This window comes from Triticum urartu, chromosome 7A (genome assembly GCF_056163025.1).
Source record: "Triticum urartu cultivar PI428250 chromosome 7A, HENAU_Tu73, whole genome shotgun sequence".
NCBI lineage: Eukaryota > Viridiplantae > Streptophyta > Magnoliopsida > Poales > Poaceae > Triticum > Triticum urartu.
Genome location: NC_141879.1, coordinates 217,560,469 through 217,585,885, shown reverse-complemented (window position 1 = coordinate 217,585,885; position 25,417 = coordinate 217,560,469). Strand labels below are relative to the sequence as shown.

General features: G+C 42.6%; 1 pseudogene; it reads left to right on the top strand.

The window, feature by feature from the left end:
• Window positions 1–12,682: 12,682 nt before the first annotated feature.
• Window positions 12,683–16,733, top strand: LOC147959078 (uncharacterized; annotated as a pseudogene).
• Window positions 16,734–25,417: the final 8,684 nt, after the last annotated feature.

Below are 25,417 nucleotides of genomic sequence, written 5' to 3'. Positions count from 1 at the left end.
TCACTTTTATTTTGAGTCACTAAAAATTTGAGAAATTTTTCAAAGAAAGAAAATGATGAAGATATTGTTGAGGGGCTCGTCGAGCCAAAGCTCGAAGGATAAGCAAAGTGAAGAGAATAAGAAGCCCAAATATAATCTCCCTCGCACTGTGGAGGTTCGGCCGTGCGAATGGCCTTGTGATGAGTTCTTGAGAATAGCCGGGATTTATGAAGACTTTTATTATTTGGCTGAGAATGCAGGCCTCATCGATTTTCTCCACGACCAGCGCAAACAGTATCTCCTACTCACTAATATTTTCGTACAATTTTTTTAATTTCATGCTAAGAAATCACCATCTTCAGTGGAATTTCACTTATGTGATGAGGTTAAGGAGATGTCACTATATGATTTTTGTCGAGTCTGTAAGATACCCTTTGCGGGCGGCATAGAGGAACCACATCGTAATGATGTGGAAGGATTTATTGATACAATTGCTGTAGGGGAAACGAGGAAAGTTTCCAATGCAAGAATTACTAGCATACATTTTCCTGTTCTACGTTACTCTTCAATATTTGCTAGTAGATGCTTAATTGGTCGCGGGAACAGTGGAAATCTCAGTGCTCCTAATATTGTTATTTTGCGCCATCCTTTGTTTCCTGATACCACTTTCAGTTTAGGCGCTATTGTTGCTAAACGATTAAATCTGAACCGTACAAAGGGCCCCATCTTCGGAGGAATCTTTGCTTCGCGCCTTGCTGCACACTTTAGGATACCTAATAGGCATTATGAGAAAAAGGAAATGTGGCTGCCCTCTATTTTTCTAGATTATAAGAGTATGGTAGCACATGATTTTATTGTTAAAGATAAGAAGAAGGTGCTTAAGTATAGATTGATATTTGATAAAAACTACTGTGAGATTATTACCTTGCCTGCGCCCTCTTTGTTTAACATAGTTTCAGGCACATACCTCATTTTGCCGGAGGCCGTTTATGCATACTAGAGCCTGACACCAGTTCCAGAGCCTGAGCCGGAGCCACCACTTGATCCTTATCGTCAGTCTATTTATAAGCGGGATCCGGAGGAGATCGCCAACCAGTGGCACCCAGAGGACACTCCTCCGTACACCGGAGAGGGCAGCTTTGAACCATGGCCATATACCAACTTAGGCCAAAAGCTTAAGCTTGGGGGAGTACGTATTTCTCATCGACATTACATTCATGTTCACACACTCATTCCAGTTGTCGGTGCTCATACTTTTTCACTGTACTATCCATGCTAGTTTATTTTCTTTTTAAGCCTTCTTCTTGTGTGTTTGAAAAACATTAATAAAAACAAAAAAAAACAGTTGTAGCTTTTAGCCAGTTTACTTCCCATGCCTGTAGTAGTAATTAAAAGAAAACCCAAAAAGATTTCTCGTTCTTCTTTTGCTTGTTGGGAGCTTTCCCGTGTAAATAGTTTTGTTTCTTTTCTTTTCTTTGGGGGTCGAGAGGAGAAGACCATGATGAAAATGTTGAGTGGCTCTCATATGCATTATTGTTGATTTAACAAAGATCCCATATTACCTTTTCTTCTCCCTTGTATTGAATGCTTGCAGATTCCAGCTTAGTCCAATGCACGTGCACTATTATTATTATCCACACCGTTCGGTCGTGCAAGTGAAAGGCAATAATGACGATATATGATGAACTGATTGAGATGATAAAAGCTGGTATGAAATCGACTTATCTTGTTTTTGTAAATATGATTAGTTCATCATTCCAGATTCAGCCTATTATGAATGAAACATGTTTGCAATGACAATTAGAGATTATAGTTGCTCATGCAATGCTTAATTATCTAGGAGTTTATAATGGTTTACCTTGCATGCCAACATGCTATTAAAATGGTTGTGATGTGGTATGATAGGGTGGTATCCTCTTTTGAATGATTCGAGTGGCTTGACTTGGCACATATTCACGCATGAAGTTGAAACAAAATCAACATAGTCTCCACGATATTTATGTTCATGGTGAATTATATCCTACTCATGCTTGCACTCAGTGTTGATTAATTTTAATGCATGTTCATGACTATTGTCGCTCTCTAGCTAGTCACTTCCCAGTCTCTTTCTAGCCTTCACTTGTACTAAGTGGGAATACTTCTTGTGCATCCACTTCCATAAACCCCAAAAGTTATTCCATATGAGTCCACCATACCTTCCTATATGCGGTATCTACCTGCCATTCCAAGTAAATTTGCATGTGCCAAACTCTAAACCTTCAAATGAAATTCTGCTTTGTATGCTCGAATAGCTCATGTATCAACTAGGGTTGTCTATATCTTCCATGCTATGTGGGTTAATCTCACGAGGAGTGGACTCCGCTCCTCATTCACGAGAAAATAGCTGGTAACCGGGATGCCGAGTCCCATGCTTAAATTAAATAATTGCAAACAAAACTCCCCAGGATTGTTGTTAGTTGGAGGCACCCATTGTTTCGGACAAGCCATGGATTGATGTTTGTTGGTTGTGTGGGAGTATAAACTTTACCATTATGTTTGGGAACCGCCTATAATGTGTGTAGCATGGAAGATATAGAGATCTCTTGGTTGTTATGTTGATAATGAAAATATACCACTCAAAATATTATTTATCTCTATTTCAAAAATCGAGTTGTGGCACCTCTACAAATCCCTGTTTCCCTCTACGAAGGACCTATCTATTTACTTTTATGTTGAGTCATCATCCTTTTATTAAAAGGCATCAGTTGGAGAGCACCGCTGTCATGTGCATGCATTACTATTAGTTTACATTGGGTATGACTGTGACTGGATCTCTTTTACCATGAATTACAATGTTTAGTCAGTCCTTGATCTTTAGAGGTGCTCTGCATTTATGTTTTGCGGTCGCAGAAAAGGCTAGTGAGATACCATCTTGTTATATCATATTATGATTGTTTTGAGAAAGTGTTGTCATCCGAGATTTACTATTATTGCTCGCTAGTTGATTATGCCATTGATATGAGTAAACATGAGACCTAAATTTTATTGTGAATATGGTTTGTTCACAATCTTTGCTGAAAACTTGAGTGCTGGCTTTACATATTTACAACAACAAGATCAAACAGGTTTGTAAAAGTTTTTCTTTATCACTTTCAGTTTGTCAATTGAATTGCTTGAGGACAAGCAAAAGTTTAAGCTTGGGGGAGTTGATACGTCTCCATCGTATCTACCTTTCCAAAGACTTTTGTCCTTGTTTTGGAATCTAACTTGCATGATTTGAATGGAACTAATCCGGACTGACGCTGTTTTCAGCATAATCGCTATGGTGTTATTTTTGTGCAGAAATAAAAGTTCTCAGAATGACCTGAAACTTCACGAAGAATATTTTTGGAATTTATAAAAAATACTGGCGAAAGAATCAACATCAGGGGGCCCACACCCTGTCCATGAGGGTGGGGGGCACGCCCGCGCCCCCTGTCTCGTGGGCCCCTTGAGGCTCCACCGACGTCAACTCCAACTCTATATATTCACGTTCGGGGAGAAAAAAATCAGAGAGAAGGATTCATCATGTTTTACGATACGAAGCCGCCAACAAGCCCTAATCTCTCTCGGGAAGGCTGATCTAGAGTCCGTTCGGGGCTCTGGAGAGGGGAATCCGTCGCCATCGTCAGCATCAACCTTCCCCCATCACCAATTTCATGGTGCTCACCGTCGTGCGTGAGTAATTCCATCGTAGGCTAGTTTTGTTAGGGTTCGATCCCTAGTATCCATTATGTTCTGAGATTGATGTTGCTATGACTTTGCTGTGCTTAATGCTTGTCACTAGGGCCCGAGTGCCATGATTTCAGATCTGAACCTATTATGTTTTCATGAATATATGTGATTTCTTGATCCTATCTCGCAAGTCAATAGTCACCTACTATGTGTTATGATCTAGTAACCCCGAAGTGACAATAATCGGGACCACTCCCGGTGATGACCGTAGTTTGAGGAGTTCATGTATTGACTAAGTGTTAATGCTTTGGTCCGGTACTCTATTAAAAGGAGGCCTTAATATCCCTTAGTTTCCAATAGGACCCCGCTGCCACGGGAGGGTAGGACAAAGATGTCATGCAAGTTCTTTTCCATAAGAACGTATGACTATATTCGGAATACATGTCTGCATTACATTGATGAACTGGAGCTAGTTCTGTGTCATCCTATGTTATAACTGTTGCATTAGGAATCGCATCCGACATAATTATCCATCAACTGTTACTTTTGCCACCGTTACCGTTACTTCCATATTACTTTTCTACTAAATACTTTGCTGCAGATATTAAGTCTTTCAGGTGCGGTTGAATTGACAACTCAACTGTTAATACTTGAGAATATTCTTTGGCTCCCCTTATGTCGAATCAATAAATTTGGGTTGAATACTCTACCCTTGAAAACTATTGCGATCCCCTATACTTGTGGGTTATCAACAAACACCATCGGAAAAACATGTAGATCATCTTTATAATCACCCAGTTACGTTGTGACGTTTGATAGCACACAAGGTGTTCCTCCGGTATTTGGGAGTTGCATAATCTCATAGTCATAGGAACCTGTATAAGTCATGAAGAAAGCAATAGAAATAAACTAAAGAATCAAATGACAACACATGTCTATGGCTAGGAAACTTAACCATCTTTGATTAACGAGCTAGTCAAGTAGAGGCATACTAGGGACACTTTGTTTGTCTATGTATTCACACATGTACTAAGTTTCCAGTTAATACAATTCTAGCATGAATAATAAACATTTATCATGATATAAGGAAATATAAATAACAACTTTATTATTGCCTCTAGGGCATATTCCCTTCAGTCTCCCACTTGCACTAGAGTTAGTAATCTAGTTCACATCGTTATGTAGATTTCACACCAATAGTTCACATCTTTATGTGATTAGTTCGCATCTTCATGTGACTAATACCCAAAAGGTTTACTAGAGTCAATAATCTAGTTCACATCGCTATGTGATTAACACCCAGAGAGTGATCATGTTTTTCTTGTGAGAGAAGTTTAGTCTATGGGTCTTCAACATTCAAATCCGTATGTATTTTGCAAATTTCTATGTCGACAATACTCTGCACGGAGTTACTCTAGCTAATTGCTTCCACTTTCAATATGTATCTAGATCAAGACTTAGAGTCATCTAGATCAATGTCAAAAGCTTGCGTCGACATAACTCTTTACGATGAACTCTTTATCACCTCCATAACCGAGAAATATTTCCTTAGTCCTCTAAGGATAATTTTAACCGATGTCCAATGATCTACTCCTAGATCACTATTGTACTCCCTTGCCAAAATCATGCTAAGGTATACAATAGGTCTGGCACACAGCATAGCATACTTTATAGAACCTATGACTGAGGCATAGGGAATGACTTTTCATTCTCTTTCTATTTTCTGCCATGGTCGGGTTTTGAGTCTTTACTCAACTTCACACCTTGCAACACAGGAAAGAGCTCCTTCTTTGATTGATCCATTTTGAACTACTTCAAAAACTTGTCAAGGTATGTACTCATTGAAAAATTTATCAAGCGTCTCGATCTATCTCTATAGATCTTGATGCCCAATATGTAAGCGGCTTCACCGAGGTATTTCATTTAAAAATTATTATTCAAGTATCCTTTTATGCTATTCAGAAATTCAGTATCATTTCCGATCAACAATATGTCATCCACATATAATATCAGAAATTCTACAGAGCTCCCACTCACTTTCTTGTAAATACAGGCTTCTCCAAAAGTCTGTATAAAACCATATACTTTGATCACACTATCAAAGCATATATTCCAACTCCGAGATGCTTGCACCAGTCCATAAATGGATCGCTGGAGCTTACACACTTTGTTAGCACCTTTTGGATCGACAAAACCTTCTGGTTGCATCATATACAACTCTTCATTAAGATATCCATTAAGGAATGTAGTTTTGAAATCCATTTGCCAAATTTCATAATCATAAAATGCGGCAATTACTAACATGATTCAGAGGGACTTAAGCATCACTACGGGTGAGAAGGTCTCATCGTAGTTAACTCCTTGAACTTCTCGAAAACCTTTTGCAACAAGTCGAGCTTTGTAGACAGTAACATGACCGTCAGCGTCAGTCTTCTTCTTGAAGATCCATTTATTCTCTGTGGCTTGCCGATCATCGGGCAAGTCAACCAAAGTCCACACTTTGTTCTCATACATGGATCCCATCTCAGATTTCATGGCCTCAAGCCATTTCACAGAATCTGGGCTCATCATCGCTTCCTCATAGTTCATAGGTTCGTCCTGGTCAAGTAACATGACCTCCAGAACAGGATTACTGTACCACTCTAGTGCGGATCTTACTCTGGTTGACCTACGAGGTTCGGTAGTAAGTTGATCAGAAGTTTCATGATCATCATCATTAGCTTCCTCACTAATTGGTGTAGGAATCACTGGAACTGATTGCTGTGATGAACTACTTTCCAATAAGGGAGCAGGTACAGCTACCCATCAAGTTCTACTTTCCTCCCACTCACTTCTTTCGAGAGAAACTCCTTCTCTAGAAAGGATCCATTCTTAGCAACGAATATCTTGCCTTCGGATCTGTGATAGAAGGTGTACCCAACAGTCTCCTTTGGGTATCCTATGAAGACACATTTATCCAATTTGGGTTCGAGCTTATCAGGTTGAAGCTTTTTCACATAAGCATCGCAGCCCCAAACTTTAATAAACGACAACTTGGGTTTCTTTCCAAACCACATTTCATATGGTGTCGTCTCAACAGATTTAGATGGTGCCCTATTTAATGTGAATGCAGTCGTCTCTAAAGCATAACCCCAAAACGATAGCGGTAAATCAGTAAGAGACATCATAGATCGCACCATATCTAATAAAGTACGATTACGACATTCGAACACACCATTACGCTGTGGTGTTTCGGGTGGCGTGAGTTGCGAAACTATTCCGCATTGTTTCAAATGAAGACCAAACTCGCAACTCAAATATTCTCCTCCACGATCAGACCGTAGAAACTTTATTTTCTTGTTACGATTGTTTCCACTTCACTCTGAAATTCTTTGAAATTTTCAAATGTTTCAGACTTATGTTTCATAAAGTAGATATACCCATATCTGCTCAAATCATCTGTGAAGGTCAGAAAATAACGATACCCGCCGCGAGCATCAACACTCATTGGACCGCATACATCAGTATGTATTATTTCCTACAAGTCTGTTGCTCGGTCCATTGTTCCAGAGAATGGAGTTTTAGTCATCTTGCCCATGAGGCATGGTTCGCAAGCATCAAGTGATTCATAACCAAGTGATTCCAAAAGCCCATTAGCATGGAGTTTCTTCATGCGCTTTACACCAATATGACCTAAATGGCAGTGCCACAAATAAGTTGCACTATCATTATTAAACTTATATATTTTGGCTTCAATACTATGAATATGTGTATCACTACTATCAAGATTTAGTAAAAATAGACCGCTCATCAAGGGTGCATGACCATAAAAGATATTATTCATACAAATAGAACAACCATTATTCTCTGATTTAAATGAATAACTGTCTCGCATCAAACAAGATCCAGATATAATGTTCATGCTGAACGCTGGCACCAAATAACAATTATTTAGGTCTAAAACTAATCCTGAAGGTAGATGTAGAGGTAGCATGCCGACGGCGATCACATCGACTTTGGAACCATTTCTCACGCGCATCGTCACCTCGTCCTTAGCCAATCTTTGCTTAATTCGTAGCCCCTGTTTCGAGTTGCAAATATTAGCAACTGAACCAGTATTGAATACCCAGGCGCTACTGCGAGCATTGGTAAGGTACACATCAATAACATGTATATCAAATATACCTTTCACTTTGCCATCCTTCTTTTCCGCCAAATACTTGGGGCAGTTCTGCTTCCAGTGACCATTCCCTTTGCAGTAGAAGCACTCAGTCTTCGGCTTAGGTCCAGACTTGGGCTTCTTCACTTGAGCAGCAACTTGCTTGCCGTTCTTCTTGAAGTTCCCCTTCTTCCCTTTGCCCTTCTTCTTGGAACTAGTGGTCTTATTGACCATCAACACTTGATGCTCCTTCTTGATTTCTACCTCCACAGCCTTTAGCATTGCGAAGAGCTCGGGAATTGTCTTATCCATCCCTTGCATATTATAGTTCATCATGAAGCTTTTGTAGCTTGGTGGCAGTGATTGAAGAACTCTGTCAATGACACTATCAACCAGAAGATTAACTCCCAGCTGAGTCAAGTGATTATGGTACCCAGACATTCTGAGTATATGCTCACTGACAGAACTATTCTCCTCCATTTTGCAGCTATAGAACTTATTGGAGACTTCATATCTCTCAATTCGGGCATTTGCTTGAAATATTAACTTCAACTCTTGGAACATCTCATGTGCTCCATGACGTTCAAAACATTGTTGAAGTCCCGGTCCTAAGCCGTAAAGCATGGCACACTGAACTATCGAGTAGTCATCAGCTTTTCTCTGCCAGACGTTCATAACATCTGGGGTTGCTCCTGCAGCGGGTTTGGCACCTAGCGGTGCTTCCAGGACATAATTCTTCTATGCAACAATGAGGGTAATCCTCAAGTTACGGACCCAGGCCGTGTAGTTGCTACGTACCATCATCTTTCAACTTAGCTTTCTCTAGGAACGCATTAAAATTCAAAGAACAGTAGCATGAGCCATTTATCTACAACAACATAGACATGCAAAATACTATCAGGTACTAAGTTCATGATAAATTAAAGTTCAATTAATCATATTACTTAAGAACTCCCACTTAGATAGACATCCCTCTAATCATCTAAGTGATCATGTGATCCATATCAACTAAACCATGTCTGATCATCACGTGAGATGGAGTAGTTTTCAATGGTGAACATCACTATGTTGATCATATCTACCAAATGATTCATGCTCGACCTTTCGGTCTTAGTGTTCCGAGGCCATATCTGCATATGCTAGGTTCGTCAAGTTTAACCTGAGTATTTCTGCTTGTGCAAAACTGGCTTGCACCCGTTGTATGTGAACGTAGAGCTTATCACACTCGATCATCACGTGTTGCTCGGCACGACAAATTGTAGCAACGGTGCATACTCAGGGAGAACACTTGTACCTTGAAATTTAGTGAGAGATCATCTTATAATGCTACCGTCGTACTATGCAAAATAAGATGCATAATGGATAAACATCACATGCAATCAAATAAGTGATATGATATGGCCATCATCATCTTGTGCCTTTGATCTCCATCTCCAAAGCACCGTCATGATCACCATCGTCACCGGCTTGACACCTTGATCACCATCGAAGCATCATTGTCATCTCACCAATTATTGCTTCTACGACTATCGCTACCGCTTAGTGATAAAGTAAAGCAATTACATGGTGATTGCATTTCATACAATAAAGCGACAACCATATAGCTCCTGCCAGTTGCCGATAACTGTTACAAAACATGATCATCTCATACAACAAGTTATATATTATCACGTCTTGACCATATAACATTACAACATGCCCTTCAAAAACAAGTTAGACGTCCTCTACTTTGTTGTTGCAAGTTTTACGTGGCTGCTACGGGCTTAGCAAGAACCGTTCTTACCTACGGCATAAAAACCACAACGTGGTATAGTGGTTGCTTTTTGATCTTTAAAAAGAACCCTGTTCATTGAATACGATTCAACTAAAGTTGGAGAAACAAACACCCGCTAGCCACCTGTGTGCAAAGCACGTCGGTAGAACCAGTCTCATGTAATGTTGGTCCGGGCCGCTTCATCCAACAATACCGCTGAATCAAGAAACAACTAGTGACGACAAGCAATATGTATATACCCACACCCACAACTCCTTTGTGTTCTACTCGTGCATATAACATCTATGCATAGACCTGGCTCGGATGCCACTGTTGGGGAACGTAATATTTCAAAAAAAAATCCTACGATCACGCAAGATCTATTTAGGAGAAGCATAGCAACGAGCAGGGAGAGTGTGTCCATGTACCCTCGTAGACCGAAAGCGGAAGCGTTTAGTAACACAGTTGATGTAGTCGAACGTCTTCGCGATCCAACCGATCAAGTACCGAATGCACGGCACCTCTGCAGTCTGCACACGTTCAGCTCGGTGACGTCCCTCGAACTCTAGATCCAGCTGAGGCCGAGGGAGAGTTTCATCAGCACAACGGCATGGTAACGGTGATGATGAAGTTACGGACGCAGGGCTTCGCCTAAGCACTACGATAATATGACCGAGGTGGAAATATGTGGAGGGGGGCACCGCACACGGCTAAGAAATCAACTTGTGTGTCTATGGGGTGCCCCCTCCCCCGTATATAAAGGAGGGGAGGAGGGGGTTGGCCGGCCTCAAGGGGCGCACCCCAAGGGGGGGGGGAATCCTACTCCTAGTAGGAGTAGGTTCCCCCCTTTCCTAGTCCAACTAGGAGGGGAAGGAAAGAGGAAGAGGGAGAGAAGGAAAGGGGGGCGGATCCCCCCCAATTCGGATCGGGCTTGGGGGGGGGCGCCTCCACTTGGCCGCCTCCTCCTCTCTTCCACTAGGGCCCATAAAGGCCCATTAACCCCCCGGGGGGTTCCGGTAACCCCTCGGTACTCCGGAAAATGCCCGAACCTATCCGAAACCTTTCCGGAGTCCAAACATAACCTTCCAATATATCAATCTTTATGTCTCGACCATTTCGAGACTCCTCGTCATGTCCGTGATCACATCTGGGACTCCGAACAACCTTCGGTACATCAAATCACATAACTCACAATACATATCATCATCGAGCGTTAAGCGTGCGGACCCTACGGGTTCGAGGACTATGTAGACATGACAGAGACTCATCTCTGGTCAATAACCAATAGTGGAACCTAGACGCTCATATTGGTTCCTACATATTCTACGAAGATCTTTATCGGTCAAACCGCATAACAACATACGTTGTTCCCTTTGTCATCGGTATGTTACTTGCCCGAGTTTCGATCGTCGGTATCATCATACCTAGTTAAATCTCATTACCGACAAGTCTCTTTACTCGTTCCATAATGCATCATCCCGCAACTAACTCATTAGTCACATTGCTTGCAAGGCTTATAGTGATGTGCATTACCGAGAGGGCCCAGAGATACCTCTCCAACAATCGGAGTGACAAATCCTAATCTCGATCTATGCCAACTCAACAAACACCATCGGAGACACCTGTAGAGCATCTTTATAACCACCCAGTTACGTTGTGACGTTTGATAGCACACAAGGTGTTCCTCCGGTATTCGGGAGTTGCATAATCTCATAGTAATAGGAACATGTATAAGTCATGAATAAAGCAATGGCAATAAACTAAACTATCATAGTGCTAAGCTAACGGATGGGTCCTGTCCATCACATCATTCTCTAATGATGTGATCCTATTCATCAAATGACAACACAAGTCTATGGCTAGGAAACTTAACCATCTTTGATTAACGAGCTATTCAAGTAGAGGCATACTAGGGACACTTTTTTTGTCTATGTATTCACACATGTACTAAGTTCCCGGTTAATACAATTCTAGCATGAACAATAAACATTTATCATGATATAAGGAAATATAAATAACAACTTTATTATTGCCTCTAGGGCATATTTCCTTCAGTCACGTGATGAATATCATCCAACAAATCACCGATCCAATGCCTATGAATTTATCTTATATTGTTCTTGCTAAGTTACTACTGCTAACGATATTGCTGCACTTGCTACAAAAATACTGATATCACTGTTACTGTTACCGTTACCATTGCTACTGTCACTACTATCAATACTATCATATTTGCTAATGATCACGTTGCTGCAGATAATTAATCTCCGGGTGTGGTTGAATTGACAACTCAGTTGCTAATACCTTCAAATATTCTTTGGCTCCCCTTGTGTCGAATCTATAAATTTGGATTGAATACTCTACCCTCGAAAACTGTTGTGATCCCCTATACTTGTGCGTTATCAGTGACTTGATAATCTCTCCTATGAGCTCCCCAACATCATACAACACTTGCTGAAGTACCTTGAGATGGTCTCCATTGACCTCCAGAACATGTTGTGGATAACCCTGAACCTCTGGTTATGGCCAACAATATGAAGAAACATGGCCACTTGCGCATCCACACTGGTGTGGATGCTATCTTTCTAGCAGCTCACTGGGCCTGAAGGTCTGAACAAGTATAGTGAATAGTGCTCTTTTCATTCTAAGCATCCACAGAGCCTCTGTGTCCTTGCAATTGTATATGTAGTTCAGATTGGAGATCCTCTCCTGCTCCCGCATAAGCATTGGAGCATATTTGATTACAGGTCTCTCAGCATGATGAACAACTATCTTGTGCATGAACATGACCCATGCCTGAATCACATCTATCAGTGCTCCGGCCTGAAGTACCAGCCGCATCCATGCGTCCATAACCTAGTCCACATCGAGGGTGCGTTGAGCAATGGGTAAATCGATCCTACACCTTTTCTAACGGCCTAACAACGCACCTAACATAGGGGACATGCAGTGTTGCTTACCAGCATCGGAGACAAGGACGATAAAGGGAGCATGGCTGAGTCAAGGACGAACAAACAGTGGCCAAATGGAAGAGCACCAGCAACTCTTACTATCGGATGAAGGGACGCCAATGAAGGGGCTGCACGTCCCCCAGTGTGTTCGGACGCCAGACGAACCGCATGGCCTCCGGCGAGGTAGCTACAGTTGGCCTAGCGTCGGATCCATGCACCATTTTGATGGACGCAATGGATTCCCGACGGATGGAGTCTAAGCGCAGCTATGTGCGGGCCTCCTCCCGGGTACGGTGGAGCGCAAGCCTGATACGTCTCCAATGTATCTATAATTTTTTATTGTTCCATGCTATTATATTATCTATTTTGGATGTTTAATGGGATTTAATACACTCTTTTATATTATTTTTGGGACTAACCTATTAACCGGAGACCCAATGCCAATTTCTGTTTTTTTTTGCCTATTTTAGAGTTTCGCGGAAAAGGAATATCAAACAGAGTCCAAACGGAATGAAACCTTCGCGATGATCTTTCTTGGACCGAAAGAAATCCAGAAGACTTGGAGTCGAAGTTTGGAACGCCACGAGGAGGCCACGAGGTGGCCACGAGGCAGGAGGGCGCACCCAGGGGGTAGGCACACCGCCCACCCTCGTGGGCCCCTCGTAGCTCCACCGACGTACTTATTTCGCCTATATATACTCTTATACCCTAGAAATATCAGGGGGAGCCACGAAACCACTTCTCCACCACCGCAACCTTCTGTACCCGTGAGATCCCATCTTGGGGCCTTTTCCGGCGATCTGCCGGTGGGGGAATCGATCATGGAGGGCTTCTACATCAACACCATTGCCTCTCCGATGAAGCGTGAGTAGTTTACCACAGATCTTCGGGTCCATAGTTATTAGCTAGATGACTTCTTCTCTCTCTTTTTATTCTCAATACAAAGTTCTCCTCGATGTTCTTGGAGATATATTCGATGTAATACTCTTTTGCGGTGTGTTCGCCGAGATCCGATGAATTGTGGAGTTATGAACAATATTATCTATGAAATATTATTTGGTTCTTCTCTGAATTCTTATATGCATGATTTGATATCTTTGCAAGTCTCTTCGAATTATCGGTTTAGTTTGGCCTACTAGATTGATCTTTCTTGCAATGGGAGAAGTGCTTAGCTTTGGGTTCAATCTTGCGGTGTCCTTTCCCAGTGACTGTAGGGGCAGCAAGGCACGTATTGTATTGTTGCCATCGAGGATAAAAATATGGGGTTTATATCATATTGCTTGAGTTTATCCCTCTACATCATGTCATCTTGCTTAATGCGTTACTCTGTTCTTATGAACTTAATACTCTAGATGCATGCTGTATAGCGGTCGATGTGTGGAGTAATAGTAGTAGATGTTGAATCGTTTCGGTCTACTTGACACGGACGTGATGCATATATTCATGATCATTGCCTTAGATATCTTCATAACTATGCGCTTTTCTATCAGTTGCTCGGCAATAATTTGTTCATCCACCGTAATACATGCTATCTTGAGAGAAGCCACTAGTGAAACCTATGGCCCCCGGGTCTCTTTCTCATTATATTGCATCTCTTTTATTTTCATCGCATCTCATTTACTATTTTGCAATCTTTATTTTCCAATCTATACAACAAAAATACCAAAAATATTTACTTACTATCTTTATTAGATCTCACTTTTACGAGTGACCGTGAAGGGATTGGCAACCCCTTTATTACGTTGGTTGTAAGGTTGTTGATTGTTTGTGCAGGTACTAGGTGACTTGTGCGTTGTCTCCTACTGGATTGATACCTTGTTTCTTAAAAACTGAGGGAAATACTTACGCTACTTTGCTGCATCACCCTTTCCTCTTCAAGGGAAAACCAATACATGCTCAACAGGTAGCAAAGCTGGACGACCATCTCCTCCTCGGGGGCGTGTGGGATGAGCTCGGGGTCGGCGGATCTGGAGGTGAAGGACTCGGATCCGCTGCCCACCATGCCGGAGACGACCGGAAGGAGTCGGAGACGAGATTGGGTGGCGGAGGGGAGGGGAGTGAAGTGGCCAGGGTTTGGTCTGGCAAGCGGATTGGGAAGAATTTATGTGGGATCAGGTAGGCCAGCATCAGCCGGGTCCGACATGGTGGGCCTGCCGGGCGCCCCCCCATATCCGCCCCATATTTGTGCTGGATATGAGGGGTGCCGGTCAGCCCTGACCAGGCGTTCGAGGGCCGTTTGAGGGGGCCGTCTGGGTCAAAAAACGTGTCCGGACGGTGACCGGGTTGCTCGTCCGAGCGTATGAGGCGGGTTTGAGGCGTCCGGCTGTAGATGCGCTGAGAATGCTCTTCTAATCCGGAGCTCAAACGATCCTCTATGAATAGTACTTAAAAAAAACAGAATCGGCAAACAATGGTTAGTTGTGTTCCTGTGTGCAAATTGTTGTGATTAAATCACATTCGTGGAGATCCAGGCAAAAAAGAAAAAAAAATCAGCGCTCCAACATGCTTTAGAGCATTAGGAATGTTTTTCTCTACAAAATTTTACATGTATGTAGAACATTGAACATGTTTGTTGCCAAAAAATTAGAGTATTTATTAAGAAAAACTAACATTTTTCGTTGTGGCTTATGTTGAATACTATGGACCAAGGATTGTTTTTTAAGCGCATCAATCAATATTATTTACTTACACTTACACGCACCTTCTAAAGAAAGCAGAATAATATTCGCCATAGTGTTGCCACTACAAACGGTAACGTAGTCATAGCCGAAATCCGAGCCAAATCTTTGCTAGATCATTCATAGGCGTTAGCATAAACTCATGAGGGGAAGAACTCACAGTAACGTGCCTCAAGCAACATATAATGACGTATTACAGCATCCCCGTAACGCGCCTCAAGCAACAGTAACGGCAGGGTGACTTTATCCCCCTACCTCTTCATAATCCTCGCCGACGTCCTACAACGCATGATTCTCGATGTCGCGTCCCGCGGACTCTTACAGCATCCCATCATCCCCAACTCCCCTTGTCCCGTTCTGCAGTATGTTGACGATACCCTAATTATCCTCAAGGCCGACGAGAACCACCTTGCAAACCTTAAGTCTGTACTTCATGACTTCTCTCTAGCCACTGGGCTCCAAATCAACTACGGTAAAAGCACATTCGCCCCGATCCATGTCGATCCCCACGTTGCCGCCCGTATGGCCAACATGTTGGGTTGCCCGGTGGCCTCCTTCCCCCAAAAGTATCTCGCCTTTCCCTGTCCACCCACAAACTTCGCCTATTGGACTTTCAGCCTCTCATCGCTAAGGTCGACAAAGCGGCTTGCAGGCTGGCGTGGCTACCTTCTGTCCGCGGCAGGCCGGGCGGTCTTGGTTAAATATGTTATCCAGGCTCTCCCCACATACGCTATGAGTGTTATGCTCCTCCATATGGGTACCATCCTAGAGATAGATAAGAGGTGTCGCGCTTTCTTCTGGGCCGGGGACGATCATGTCAATGGAGGGCAATGCAAGGTAGCTTGGTCTGATGTCTGCGCTCCTCTGGCCGAGGGAGGACTAGGCTTCCGCTGCCTACGTACTCACAACATTTGCCTTCTCCTCAAACCCCTTAACAAAATTCACTCCCCCGGCAATGGCTCTTGGGAATCTTGGCTTGCCAACTCCTACGGTTGGGAGGGTGGCCACTATATTGGGGACTGCTCTAGAATGCACACCAACGTCTGGAAAGACCTAACTTTCGGCCTCTCCTTCTTTCGGTCGATCACCCACGTCAGACTTGCTAACGGCATCTCTACCGCTTTCTGGCTTGACCTATGGATCGGCCCGGTCACCCTCGATGTCCGCTTTTCGTGCCTCTTCTCTCACACCACCATTCCTAATGTCTCTGTTGCGTTTGTGCTCTCTGCTGCGGACCTACGTCTCTCGCTTCAGCTGCGCTTGTCCAACGCTGCTTCTTGCGAACTTACAATCCATGCGTGACCTGCTAGCCCCTGTTATCCTAATGCCGCACACACCGGATGAAAGAGTATGTAGGATCAATGACAAGCCCCTGTCTGTTGCTTATGCTTATGAATCTGCTTTCTCTTCTAGACCGGAGGATCTGTTCGCAGATTTTATCTGGGGGAAGAACTATGCGACTAACCGTTGCAGGTTGTTTATCTGGCTTGCGCACCGTGGGAGATTGTTCACCAATGAGCGTCGATTCCGACGGAACTTGACAGATTCCGACCTATGCCCTTTCTGTCCTACCATAGAATTGACAGCCCACATGCTTCTCCACTGTTCTGCTGCCTCCGAGGTCTGGTGGATGGTCGACTCTCTTAATATCAACCCTGCCGTGTGCGCCTCCATAGAAGATTTACCGGGGCCTCAACCTGGCTGCAAGGTTAACAACACAGTTATTATGGCTCTCCTCTGGAGCTTATGGAAAATACGAAACTCTAAAGTCTTCAGAAACGAAGATGAGTCCGCAGGTTTTGTCCTGCGACGTGCTGCCCAAGACATTTTTCTCTGGTCCAGCAGGTGTGTTAAAGCTACTCGAAAGCAAACTTTGCTCGACTGGGGGGATCCTGTTGTCCCGGCTAGATGTAGCATAGAGTTACTTTTGTATTTTCCCTCCCTCTCCCCCACTCCTTCTTTGTACATTCTCTCTGTAAAACCCCAAAATTAATAAAGAGTCCAGGCCGGCCTTGCCCGTCGTAGTTCCCTCAAAAAAAAATATAATGACGTGTTACAGAACACACATAAAGCAATATATCATGTATTGCAAAACATGTTTTGGCATAATCTGGATCACCTTCCAACTGGGTTTCTCCGAACAACTTCATCCACGAGTGCCATTGATTCTATCAAATTAACACAAAAAACATTGGTCGATGTTTTGTGCACTTTTTGCGTACATAGGTTTGTTTTTTTGGATGATAGCTCCGCGAATGTTATTTGTGGATGAAATTTTGCAAGAATCTAAAACATTTTATCATGTTTGATGTCGCAAAATTTTAATTTTTTTGGATCACATTTGATGTTGTTTTTTTGTTTTTTGTTTTGGTTCACCCAGGTGTAGTACATGGGAGAGTAGAAAATCCACTCTCGTTCGTTAACCTTGCCCTTAACAATCATGGTAACGCACAGCAGCTGGCGAGCAAAAGAACGAAGTTGACAAACTGCATGCACACCAGGTCGCACCAACCAATTGCATCAACCAAAAAAAACAAGCATCGGAGACTCGGAGTCAACACTCAGGTCTCTCTCTTGCCCGGAGTCCCACAGTGAGGCGCCTGAAATTTACTTGATAGGATAGGACGGGAGCTGTTTTGTCAAGCACGGAGGGCATAGATTCCCCATAATTGGTGCCCAGCCCGGCATCTTTCTGCTGCTTCATACGTTGGTCCCATCCCAGGTTCTCTTTAGCTTAAGTCGTACGATCTCAGCCTGCATAAGCCATTCTCTTGTCTCGCCTATCATTTCGCTTGCTCTAAGCACACACTTCCCAGCCCGTAGGCTTAACCCAATCACCACTAGGTAGATAGTGCCTAGCTACGACCTACCTCGGCGATCGATGTGTCTCCCGTTCCTCTGCGGCGGCCGCGATGATCACGGGCCGTCCCCGCGGCACCAACGATCCCCGCCGTCGCCGCAGCATCCTCATGCATTTTCAGAGCAAGACCATCCAGCAGCATACTCTGCATACCCCTGGAAACAACCAGCCTATGAATCGTCTTACCAGGGAGACGAGACCAAGAACGGAGCGCCCCAGGCGGCGGAAGCAAATGCGAGAGACTGGAGAATGGATAACGGGCCGGCGCATCCTGCACCAAGGTACGCTCCTGCCGGTGCTCCTCGCCATGGGCATGAGCCACCGGCAGATCCGCGGCTGGTGGAGGACTGGACGAGGCAAGGTCCGGCACGGCTGTTTACCACCCGTCGGGCTGGAGACGAGGACGCCCCTACTGCCGCCTCCAACGACCAGCTCAATCGCGGTGCTAACCGTGGCGGCGCGGGGTCGAAATCACGGGGACCGGTGATCAGGTGAGCACGAGATGACTCTGCTGCTAGTGTCGTTGTTCTTATCTTACGGCCGGAATTGAAATAATATATCATGATGTATGTTGCGGTCGATTCTGTCTGTTTAACTAGGTCATGCAAGTAATTAAACTGGTGGACTTATCGTATGATGATTATTGCTTCCATATGTGTTGTCGTGTAAATGTTCAATCTCAGGTGTTGTTGAATGTTCCTGTTCTTTTTTTCTTCTTTCTATCCTGATCTTGCTGGTGACGACCACTGTCGTGACTCGTGAGGTGGCATGCATGAACAGTTATTAGAAAGAAAAAAAAATGCAAAAAGAGGGGTTTCCGGTGCAACGTACACGTTGCTCCTATGTAGTCGTTGTCTCGTCGCGTCTGCACGCATATGTCGAACTACGAATATGTTCTCCATCGCGTCTAGCTAAAGATGCTACTTGTCGACACGCATGCTAGTAGCAAAGTTCTTGGGTGAGAAGGAACTGACTCCTCCTCCCCCCCCCCCCCCCCTCTCAATGAAGAGCATTTTGCAGGAATCGTTCTGTTACTTGTGATATTCACACGGAATTGGAAGTACTGTTTCTGAATAATAATAGTGGTAGCAGCGAAAGTGGTAATAGTAGGACAGTGATAATGCGGGTCAACAGTAATATAAGGTAGTAAATTATAGCATCATGAAAGCACCGAAGTAAATATAAAAACTATTAATAATACCATTTGGTAAATATTATTCCTATTTCTTTTTTTTTCTTTCGTTACAAATGGAACATGCATGTAATTAGTTGATTTGGTGAGACTTGACACATGCTAATTATTGTTTATTAATTATTTTCAAATTTCATATAGAAATGTTCTTTTTTTAGTTGGAAAATATTGCCTTTTCTAGGATGCATGCACAACTTATCATATACTATTAGTGTTTTTATGTATGTAAGTATATTGAGTATTTTAACAAAATATATTTATTTATCACTTTTGTAAGAGAATATATATACTTACTATTTGGCGTAATATGAATTAACCATTAATTACTCATGGTATTTGTAAAAACAGGAGTTCTACAGTTTTTAACACAAACATATTATCAAATGCATACCTTCAGGATATTGTTTTTAGGTTTGAGGATTTTCGTGATAAAAATTCCCAAGTAAGTATATCTTTTGTAGAAACATATATATCAGGTAATGCAAAAAAACATAATGATGTTTTTGAAAACAAATGTACGTATGTGGTGTATCCTATGCACTGAATCAACCATACATAGTGCATAGGAAAATATCTATATTTTGAAGGTGTGGATATTAAATCTGCTACACTGTTTTATGTTACTCTTGTTATACTTACCATGTTTATATAAATAAATTTCCCTTTGACCGATTGATGGCTAGGATTTAATTATCCTCTTGACTCTCAGAGTGCAAGGGGAATCATATTTTTTCTTTGTCTCCAACTTGAGCTCTTCTATTCTGCTCGTAGCCAGCGATAGGAGAGGATGTATGAGCCAAACCAATATGACATCATATATGCTTGTTCATTTAAAAATTTCCTATCTTTTAGAAATTTAAATGTTATCCAAAATCATATTAAAATCACTTTCACAGGTCAAGGAAAAATTGTTTCTATTTTGATCATACAATTATAAATTGTTTCTACTTCTCTTTTCCGTAGAATCACAAAAAAATGTAATAGGTAAAATAAATTTTAATAGTAATATCCAAGTATTTATTCACATATGTATAAAATTAATCTATTTGAAAATTAAATATTCATTATTTTAGAACATTGCCATCTATGTCAAAAAGTTGTTCTTGCAATGACCTTAATGAAAAATGAAACATAAATACTATAAATAAATAAATAAATAGAAAATAAGAAACTAGAAAAATGTTTAAAATAAAACAGAAAAGGATAAAGTAATAACGAAAATCAACAAATAAAGGAAAAAATAAATATGAAAAATTAAATAAAAATAAATGGATACAAGACCAATAAAATTTAAAAGTAAAAATAGTTTAGAGAAAGCTACCATCGAGATAGCGGTTATGGCCGATCCAAAGAAGCCATGTAGCTGGTAGCACGTCCAGATTCACCGTATTGAGTTGAGAAAATATAATTAACCGTCAACTTGTATAGAGTTTCTCAACAAAGAGTCAAAAATAAATCAGTCGGCAAGCCCGGCTAGCTATCTTAAATCCGACAATTGGAAAGACTCGGGAACAAGAAGAACTTTTATTGTTGTTGTATTTTTATTACCAGGTAGCATAAAGCACCGCTTTGAGGAGAAACATCACTACAACCATATGGATTATTCTATGATCTGCATGTAATTTCAAAGTAAGGGCGACTTTAATTTGCAGGATGCTCAAAATGCTGGAATATGAAATATACATGATTAAAGTGTATCATCCCGAATTCTATAGAGTGAAAAAAATACAAGAATTCTGATAATAAGAGTGTTTGATAGCACATGACAAACAAAGGAATCGTCCCAAGATGTTTGAATGGATAGAAAATTTTCCTTCAAAATTAAGTTTAAATAAATCCTAAGGATTCCAATCATAAGAATTATGAATCAAGTGACGAAAGAAAATTTTATAAGAATCCAAATCCTTCAAATATCTTACTAATTTTTTAATAAATGACGCCCTGAAATTCTAATTGAGTTTAACTTTGTAGATTACTTTCCATTTCTAAGCTATACACTTAAATTTTACTTGTGTTTAGCCTTATAGATTTTTTTCCTATTCCTATGTTATAGTTACACATAAAAATGGAGTGAAGGTGTGCACTTTGCTATGCTACAACTAAACAACTTCCACTATAGATTGCTAACTTCATAGAATTTAATTTATCATGACAATTCAATCAGACGAACCAACGATGAACATTCCAGTAATGGTTTTTCTATCTTGCGTACGACATATATATTATTTCCATTCAGAAATTTACACAAAAAGTTACCTCAGTTGTTTTTTACTCCGCACGCGCCATAGTGTTTTTATTCAGAAATTAATGCAAAAATGTAGCCATATTGTTTGGTCTCCCTACAACAATATAGGGCCCACATTGTTTTTCATAAAAGCTAAGCACCATAAACTTTGACTAAATCCTTCTTCACCCATGCAATCATCGACATAATCCTTGCCCATTTACAAAGTTCTGATTATGTTGAGATTTTGGTAACAATTTATTTTATTTTGTTCGATTGAGTTAATGCATTGTTTCTCAAGTTGCTCTATTTACAGGATGCGGCGTTTGGGCTCTCGGTGCATTTGCACTTGAGGTGAACAATAAATTCGTTAAAATAATAGAAAAGAAAATTAATTCTTTTTATGACACTAGATGCTTGTGTGCGTGAAGTCTGTGCAAAATGCCGTGGAGTTTGAACATCTCAATAACTCACAGCAAAAAGGGAATTTTTTGAGGCAGTAAGTAAATAAATTTATTGTTGATTGATTTTGTCTTTTTTATGAGCTCCTCTAGTATCCGGACAAGCTAAAATTTGGCACGGACTAGTTGCAGATTTTTTGTTGTTGTTGTAGATGAGCTGTGCACCGAAGTGAATATCTGCTATTTACGTTGGGTGCGGTCTTGAGATTAAAAAAACCAAAGTGATGGGAGGCGTGGGGAGGAAAAATCCGGGAAAGAAGGTGACGATGACGCTATCTCAGGGTGTGTTTGGTTCACGGGGTTCATGGGATAGCCATCTACGGAATAAGGATAGCGATTTTTTATTGAATAGCAGTCGTTTGGTTTATGGATAGACTAGGATGAGATAGGATAAGGATAGCCATATGCTGAGAATATACCTCTAAAATCCGGCTCCGCTCGCACGCGAAAATGTCGCGGACATGCACATCCACCCGCGCGCGAACAGTACTTTTTCCCTCGCTGAAACGCTGATCTCCCAAAAGCAGTGCATGAGCTTCCGTGTATGTGTTGTGAGTGAGCTGCGCGTGCATGCGTGCGTCCGTGTACGTGAGATGTGAGTGAGCTATGTGCATGGGCAGCCTATGGCGTATGTACGGCCGTTGCTATACTCTGTGTACGCGGACGACGACCGATGTTGTACGGCTGTACGTTGGCGGCTATACTCTGTTACACGGGCGTTCGATGTTGTACTGCCTGTATACGGTGTATACGGCCGGCCGATGTTGTACCGTATATATACGGTGTACACGGACATCCTATGACGTGGTGTACATGTTGTGTGTGTTGTGCGTGGGCGAGCTGCTTGGATCCAGGAGTTGTGTATGCCCTAGTTGATGAGAGCGATAAGATGAGAAAGAAAGTATTTTAAGAAAAAGTATGGAAACATGGCTATCCCAATCATGATTCATCCTTTAAACCAAACAAAAGATGAGCTAACATCATTCCTCAACCAAATAGAAAAAATGACTATCACTAGCCTGCTGGATGGGGATACCCATAACCACTCTAACATCTCCTTCTAACTACTGGTAAGCGTGCACGTGCAACGCACGTCTTAACTAATATAAATGATAACGGTCACACAAATTTATAAACTATATTGGATGTTGTACAATTTAGCCATAACTTCGAATATCGTGTCAATTAAAATTGATTTCCATCCATTGTTTAGATCATATACATAGTATTTTGAAAATTCCACTGATCACATAAATAATAATAATAGGTACACCCATTTCACAATGCAATGCAACTTGTGTTAAAGGACAAAAAAGGGAAAACATGTACCATAAAAAGATAATCTATAAAACTTGTGGAAGAGTCACAAAATCAAGAAAATAATGAATGAATATGTCCTCTAGTTCAGGCTCCAGGCAATGTGGAGGTAACTCCAGTAATACATGTTCGGATTCAGCTGCACCCAACTCTTTTATTTTCTCCTCTTAACTGCCTACAAACTGTACTCAACCACATCAGTGATGCGCCATCACAACGACAACCAGCACCAATTCCTTTACGCTCTCTGTGACGCCCGGATAATCAAGCTATAGTAAACCTCGGCTAATGATGCCAGGTCACCTCGGTTACTGTTGGTAATCTCGGGATTCAGAATCGTTTCGGAATTCAAATTTAAAATAAAGTCAAACTAGAAAATTTTTCAAAAGTCAAAACAAAAAAAAAGTTCAAACGGTGAAAAATAAATCATAAGTGATTATTGTAGAGAAACCTTATTTTTATAAAATGTTTAACTACTCTAAAATAATTAAAATAGTAGGTAAAACAATTAACTAAATGTCGCTTGTATTTTATAAAATACTAAACTATATTATTTGGGGGTTAAACCTTTTGTAGCATAGGTATAATTAGTGATACTATTATAGGTACAACTTTTATGTTTTATGAAACTAAAAGAAACCAAAACAGTAAAAGATATAAGATAAATAAAAAAACAAAAACAGAAAACTAATAAAAAGAAAAGAGCCCCCCCGGGCCAAACGGCCCAGCTGGCCGACCAGGCCGCCCACCAGGCCGGCCCACGCGAACCCTTCACCCCTGGCCTATAGGCCACCCCACCCCTACCGGAACCCTAACGCCCCACTCGCCCCCCCACTCGCTCTCCCCCTCCTCCCCGATCCAGATCCGATCGGGGGAACGAACCCCGCCCCACCCTTGGCGCGCCGCCACCTCGCCCCGCTGCCCACCTCGACGGCGCCCGCCTTCTCGTCCCGCATGGCGCTCGGTCCCCTCTCGACCCGAGCAAGATCAGGATCAACCCCGCGCCGCCCCAACGCCCGCCGTCACCGACCGCGCCGGCGCCGCCTCGCCGGACCGCTTCCTCGCCGGATCTCCCTCGTCAGACCACCCCGAGCCACCCCGAGCTCGCTGCCTTGTCCCCTACACCCGCAGTGAGCTCCCCCCCTTCTCTCTCTCGCGCGCGTTCCGGCGCCCCGCTGCCTGCTCTGCCGCTAGGGCCGCGCCCCCTGCTCCTAGTCGCCGATGCTCAAGCTGCCGCAGCCGCGGCCTGGCCGAGCGCCCGCGCCCCGCGCGTGGCCATGGTCCTCTGCTCCTCACGCCGCCCCGCAGTCGTGCACGCGCGCGCCCGCGGCCACCCATGCGCTCACCCCGCTCCCCCTCTGCGCTCGCCGCGCGGCGACCACGCCCGCCTGCACGCGCCCGGTGCGTGCCTTGCCTCCCGCCGTCCCGCTTCGCCCCGCCCACGGGCTCGCCCTGCCCCGTGCGTGCCTCGCTTCCCCTCTGGCCCCGCGCTGGTCAGCCGCTGCCGCCGTGCCTGCCTCGGCCCTCCTCGCCCCGGCGATCTCGGCGAACGCCCAGTCGAGCGCCGCAACGCCCGACCTGCCTCGTTAGTGCCCAACGCCCGATAGGCCCCCTGGGCCACTGACAAAATGGCCCCACGGCCCAGAACGATTTAAAAAAAAGGGAATTAAAAAAATAAATAAAAATAAATAAATAGATAATAATAATTAAATTAATTAATTAATTAAGGAATTAATTAAGTTAATTAATCACAATTAGATTAACCTAATTAACTGTTAGATAATTAATCAAACAATGACAGTGGGGCCCACCCCTAATTAATTATGATTAGTTTAATTAATCTGTTAGTTAAAATGTGTCACTGACCAGTGGGACCCACTGGTCAGGTTGACCAGTCAACTCTATTGACTGCTGACGTCAGCATGACATCATGCTGATGTCATTAATCTATTTTCGATTTTAATTTAAATAATTAATTAAATTCCAAAAATTATTAAAATCTTTAAAAAATCATATCTTTTAATCCGTAACTCGGATTAAAATACTTTCTACATGAACGTTGCTCAGAACGACGAGACGAATTTGAATACGCAGCCCGTTTATCCGCCACGCATCCCTAGCATAGCGAACACACAACTTTCCTCATCCGGCTCCTGTGCTCGAAAACGCGA